Here is a 6,695-nt window from a genome sequence, read left to right as displayed (position 1 = left end):
AATATATATTCTACTGGATATAAGTAAGCTAAATATTTTATTTCTACTTTCTTAATCAAAAAATTGTTTTAATATTGTATTTGCATTAAAAGTAATTACAGTTTCTTTGGATCTTTACTAATTATTTTTATATATTAATTTTGACATTCTAATGTTAAATGATTGTAGAGTTATTATTTATGAAAATATAAAACATATTACTCATAAATATTAAATAATAAATATATTATTTAATAAATTATGTGTTTAAAAAATATTACTTTTAATTTGAAATATTTTTCGTGGTGTTAATTATACCAGTTATTATTTTTTAATATTGAATTAATTGTAGAAAATAAACAAATTAAGAAAAGACGATTAAGAAATATAAAAAATTTAAAATTAATAAATATTGAATGAACACAAAAATAAGTGTGCATTCAGAAGTTTCAAATAATTAAAGCAAAATGAACTATTGACTTATAGAATTTTACTGAAAGCAATCTCAGGATAACTTTTACTTAGGTTGAATTATGCTTCGATAACATTCAACAAAACATTCACGTCTTCCATACTATATACTGACTTTTTTTTCAATATGTTTACCTGGTAAACTCCACAAGTGGCTCGGTCTAGATACAGTTTATACTTCATATTCACGTCAAAATTCGGAAAACTTAACACACGCCATATAACATAATTAATTTTTCTATTTATTCATCTTTCAACAATTTTACAGTTAGAGAGCTTCGTTCATGTTTAACATTCACATAAGGTCATAAAATATAATTATAAATTTTGACACATTATTTTAATTCTCTAAAGTTCATTAATCGTTTGCTATTATATAAAACAGAATATGAGGACAGTACCAAATTAATAATAAAAATTACACTTAAAAAAATATAAACAAATTATATATATATATATATTAGTGAAAACACAGGGGTTATTATATTGTGTGTACGTATCTTTTAAATATTTGTGTTATAATTCATATTTACGTATATTTACATAAACATCCATTACGTTTGCACAGACTTACATTAACATTTACACTATCAATTTACAAATATTAATAACTTATTCTATAATGTAAATATTTAAAAAATACATACACGCTTGTGTGATGACAGATAATGTTTTATAGTATATTTAATCGAATATAATACAATGAAAGTATAATTATATTTAATACTATCGAAATCATAAAATATCTATAATAAATTAATTAAAATAAATAAAAAGGAAAATAAATTGATTTAATTATCACTTTTAAAACAAATGAAATTAAAATAATATTTAAAGTCTTTATATAGTATAATAATTTGTGTGTTTATGCATGTTTTCGATAACAAATATTTGGCAAAAAAATAAATCACTTTAACTTGTTCAGATATAACGAAAATTGATAGTATGAATATCATATTCAAGTGAGAGTAAAGGAATGAATATGAATTTTATATTCAATTGAAAATATCAAGATAATGCAAAAAATAATATAAATTAAAAACATAAACAATATTTACTGTAGACTGAAGTATTAACAACCATGATAAAAAAGAAAATGTGATGAAGATAAAACACAACTTATAAAACAAAACTATGTCTCTCTTCTGATTAAATATAAATAATATAGCTTTTAAATAAAATGATTTAAATTGGTACATTGTTATCAAACTTATTAAATCTAACTCTTGAATGTTATCAACAAAAACAAAGGGATTTATCTTCCCTTTTCGCTTAATACCAATTTTGGTACGTTTTCTTAGTTGTGTTGAAAGTAATCTTTCTATTTTTTAGTTGTTCAGAATAGGTCTAAGTTTTGGTTCAAATTGATTATTTTTGCTATCGGCTTTAAAAATGGTAATAGTGTAATGTCCACCTTAGCCAATAGTGAATAATATCCACCTTAGCCAACAGTGGATAATATGTTACGTGACAAACTCAGGTTGTCAATTGACGTGACAATTTCCTTAATTTTACCCAAATTAATTTGCTTATTCTTTCTTCTCCATGTCGTCGGTATAGTCTGTAAGGGCCGCACGTTCTCAGTGGGAGGGGGGCGACAGTCATCATGCTTAGAAGCACCAGCCGCCCCAATATCAGAAGTGGGCTTCTATTTTATTGCTAATGGGGAGCAGCACTCAGAGGGTCCCTTTCCTTCAACCTGCACCGTCCAAGAGCAACAAGGGAGCTGAGGCATGGCTTTAAAACTACAGAGAGGAGAAAATAGAGTTTTGGGCTGCAAAAATCTGAAAGGTGAGGTTGAGAGCTCTGGAATTGCAAGGAGACCGTGGGAGGGAGATTCAAAGATTTTGCAAAGGAAGTCTTCAAGAGGTAAGGGGAGCTAGATCCTTTTCTTTAGATTGTATGAATCATGTATGTGTTTAGGGAAATCAATAATATAGCTTCGTTCATGAACAAATTTCGTACTCAGAGTGACCTGGTTGTATGTAAATCTGCATGAGTGGTTGTAAAATTGTGTTGTTGAAGAAAATCTGGGAAGAAGGGGATAAAAAATTGGAGTTTTCTGGGTTTCTGGACTCTGGTGCGTTTCTGCAGAATTTCTGCAGAAACGCGCGTACGTCCAATTTTGTTCGTCCCAACAATGCTCGACCAAATAGTGGTCGGCCTAACGTTCGTCTGGTGAAACTAGACGTTCGCCCAAATTGTTGAGCGTTCGGTTCTGAACGAACGTCCGCGTTCGTTCGTCTTAGTATGGGACGCTCGTCCAAACAATAGTCAATGAGTTATAACGTTCGGTTTTAGCGTTCCGTATTTTGGTATATTGAGTGTTCGGTTTTTTGCCATAAATGAGCGTTCGGTATTAAGTGTTCGGTGTGGATCTTGGACGTTCGTCCTTAAGATATATGTTGAGCGTTCGTCCTTAAATGTTATAGGTAGCGTTCGTCCATAAATGTGATAGTGAGTGTTCGTCCAAGTGCTTTTGAGCGTTCGTCCAAACAGTGTTCGTCCAAGTGCTTTTGAGCGTTCGTCCAAACAGTGTTCGTCCAAGTGCTTTTGAGCGTTCGTCCAAACAGTGTTCGTCCAAGTGCTTTTGAGCGTTCGTTCAAACAGTGTTCGTCCAGATAGTATTCGTCCTGGTGATATTTTCTGTTATGTTTCCTCTCATCCAATAAGTTATGTTATTTAAATATTTCGGTTACAATTTATGAATGCATGTTCATGTGATCCAGATTGGTTGAAAGGGTATGGTTATAAGTGGTTTATGATGTACATTGTTGATCCAAAAGAAATATCATGAGATTTAAAATGGTAGGATTTAATCGGAAATTAAGATCTCTCGGTGGGATCGGTTAGTGTATTGAATGAATGTAAGAGGCTTCCATATGGGGGGTTATCCCTAACACTCCAACGGTCTTTCATTCTCACTTAGAGAGGATTGACGCGTGTGGTGGGAGTAGTGGGAGGTCCTAGGGTAGACGCTATCACTGGAGGTCTATCCCGCGGTAACGGACTAACCTTGTGTATGGTCGGGTGGAACCCCTCGGCAATGGCTTTGCAAAGCAGTAGAGGCCATCACAAGTGCACAACCCGCCCCAACTCTACATACATTCTATGTCCGGACGTGTCTAGAGTCCTAACTTGATAAGATGATTGTCTTGATGAGTTTTATGAAATAAATGCTAGATTGACTGAAAATGAATTGTATGATTGTTTGAGACCTAGCTTACCCTTGCATTTGCATGTGTCCGCTTTTCCCCCTCGCGATGATCATCCAATCCTTTGGATGTGAGCAGTAGGTGATGATGTACCTTTGGAGAAAGCTTTGGAAGTTGAGGAAGACCCAGCTCCTAGTGCTTAGGATTTCTAATAGCTATTATGTTAAATAGCTCTTTATTTTGAAAGACTTCTAGCCTTCATTTTTTTTAGCATAATCTGTGTTTTGGAGAATTGTGAACTTGTACTTAAGTTTTAAAAGTTTTCCAGCCAGACTTGGATAACTGTACTCCTTAATTCAATCTATTGTGTACTCTTAACTGCTTTCTATTATTATAATCGATGCATTCTACGTATATACATTGTTATATATTTTGGGATGTCACATTTATGGTATCAGAGCAGTTCTTCCTTAGAAACCTGTAGGTTGTGGGTGTGATTCGTTTATGTTTGTGTACTCTGGTTTCGTGTTGGGAGCTATGTTGGTTTAAGTTGGACTAATAGTCTTTCTCTCTGAACAGAAGATGGCATCTAGATCTCCTCCTCCCTTAGATGTCAATCCGTCTGACTCTAATCAGATGTTGAATGCTGTGCTTCAGGCGTTGCAACAACAAAATGTTACACTAATTCAGTAGAATACCATAGCCTTGCAGAATCTGGAAGCTGCAAGAGTGTCCGCTGAGAACGCCAGAGCGTCGGCCGATACCACCCAAAGACAGTTCTTGGATGTGATGACTAGCGGCAGGATTCCCACCGGTCCTTCTTCTTCGGCTGCTCCAACTCAAGAATGGAGTTTGGAAAATTTCTTGCAACATCATCCCGCCAAGTTTGATGGCAAGTGCTCACCAGATGAAGCTGATCAGTGGCTTCGTGATATGGAGAGAGTCTACAACGCAGAGAGGTGCCCTAATGAAAACAGGTTGTCCTATACTGAGTATCTATTGACTGGAGAGGCAAGCCACTGGTGGAGCAGTGCACGGATGATCTTGGAGGGAACTAGAACCCCTATCACATGGGACTTGTTTAAGAAGAAGTTTTATAGGGAATACTTCCCTGACACTCTTAGATATGCTAAGGAAGTGGAGTTTTTGGAGCTAGTACAGGGAAATATGTCGGTATCTGAGTATACTGATCGCTTCAAACATCTTCTTAGATTTAACACCATGAAAGTGGATGAAGAGTGGCAATGCCGCAAGTTTAAAAACGGGTTGCGCGGTGACATCAAGCTCTTGGTGAGAGGTCACCGTCTGAGGGAGTTTCCAGCTCTTGTGGAGATGGCTAGGGATATGGAGAAGACAAAGAGAGAAGCTGAGGGATACCCGAGCCGTCAGGTCCAGCCACTGAGGGTTGGGGGACCAGCCATGACTAGAGGCGGGTCCAGTTCCAGGATGACAACATACTCCATATCTTCTTCTTCTCGTAGTTCTGGAGGATCTTCTCAGCCTTCTGTTCAGCCGAGCCAGTCATCATCTTTGAGTGGCGTGAGATGCTATGGATGTGGCGGTTCGCACTACTTGTCTTCATGTCCCCAGAGGACTAATTTTCGGAGGTGCAACCGATGCCACAAGGAGGGCCACTATGAGCGCGATTGCCCTATGGGTATGAGAGCTACTTCCCAGCCGCAGCATGCAGGGAGATCTCAGCACAGAGGTGGCATCAGACCTCAGGCCACTGGACGTGTTTATGCACTGACAGGGACAGAAGCAGCTAGCTCAGGTGATTTGATTTTCGGTACATGTGTATTGGGTGGTAAATCTTGCATGGTATTGTTTGACTCTGGAGCGACACACTCTTTTGTGTCTGAGACTTGTACTAGAGAGTTGGGGTTACCAGTGAGAGAGCTACAGTATGACTTGACTATATCTACTCCTACTTCTGGGATAGTGAAGACATCTACAGTTTGTGTTAGATGTCCAGTATTGGTTGAGGGGCGTCAGTACAAGGTAAACTTGATATGTTTACCTTTGCAAGGTTTGGATGTCATCCTAGGGATGGATTGGCTGTCTGTTAATCGTATTCTCATTGATTGTGGAAAGAAAAAGCTAGTATTTCCCAATGAGGAGGATTACACACCTCTGACTCCTGGTGTGTTGAGACAAGACCTAATAGAAGGTGCATGCTGTTTCCTGATACTATCACACATGGAAGTGAAGCAAGGAGATTCTGGCGTAGACCCCTCGGTAGTCAGTGAATTTCTAGATGTGTTTCCTGAGGAGATTCCTGGCTTACCTCCTCCAAGAGAGGTAGAGTTTTCTATAGACCTTGTATCTGGAGCAGGGCCTATCTCTATAGCCCCATATCGCATGGCACCAGCCGAATTGGCCGAATTGAAAAAGCAGATTGAAGAGTTGTTGGAGAAGCAGTTCATCCGGCCTAGTGTTTCTCCTTGGGGTGCGCCTGTATTACTTGTAAAGAAGAAGGATGACAGTTCAAAATTGTGTGTGGATTATAGGCAACTTAACAAATTAACCATCAAGAATAAGTACCCGTTGCCTAGAATTGATGATTTGATGGATCAGCTACATGGGGCAGTTGTGTTTTCCAAGATTGATCTACGGTCCGGCTATCACCAAATATTAGTTAAGGCTGATGATGTTCAGAAGACAGCCTTTAGATCTAGATATGGCCATTACGAGTATGTGGTCATGCCCTTTGGTATGACTAATGCCCCTGCCATATTCATGGATTACATGAATAGGATTTTTCGACCTTTCTTAGATAAATTCGTTGTCGTCTTCATAGATGACATTCTAATATATTCTAAGAGTGAAAAAGAACACGCCGATCATCTTAGAGCAGTGTTGAGGATATTGAGAGAAAGAAAGTTGTATGCCAAGCTCTCAAAATGTGAGTTTTGGATGAGAGAAGTGCAGTTCCTTGGTCATATTATATCAGCTGATGGGATTTCTGTAGATCCGGCCAAGGTTCAAGCCGTGTTGCAATGGGAAAGACCGAAGTCAGTCACTGAGGTCAGAAGCTTTGTTGGGTTAGCAGGCTACTATCGTCGCTTCATTGAAGATTTCTCTAAGATT

Source organism: Vigna angularis, chromosome 6 (assembly GCF_016808095.1).
Source record: "Vigna angularis cultivar LongXiaoDou No.4 chromosome 6, ASM1680809v1, whole genome shotgun sequence".
Lineage (NCBI taxonomy): Eukaryota > Viridiplantae > Streptophyta > Magnoliopsida > Fabales > Fabaceae > Vigna > Vigna angularis.
The sequence above is the reverse complement of the archived record's forward strand: the minus strand, read 5'-3'. Positions refer to the sequence as shown.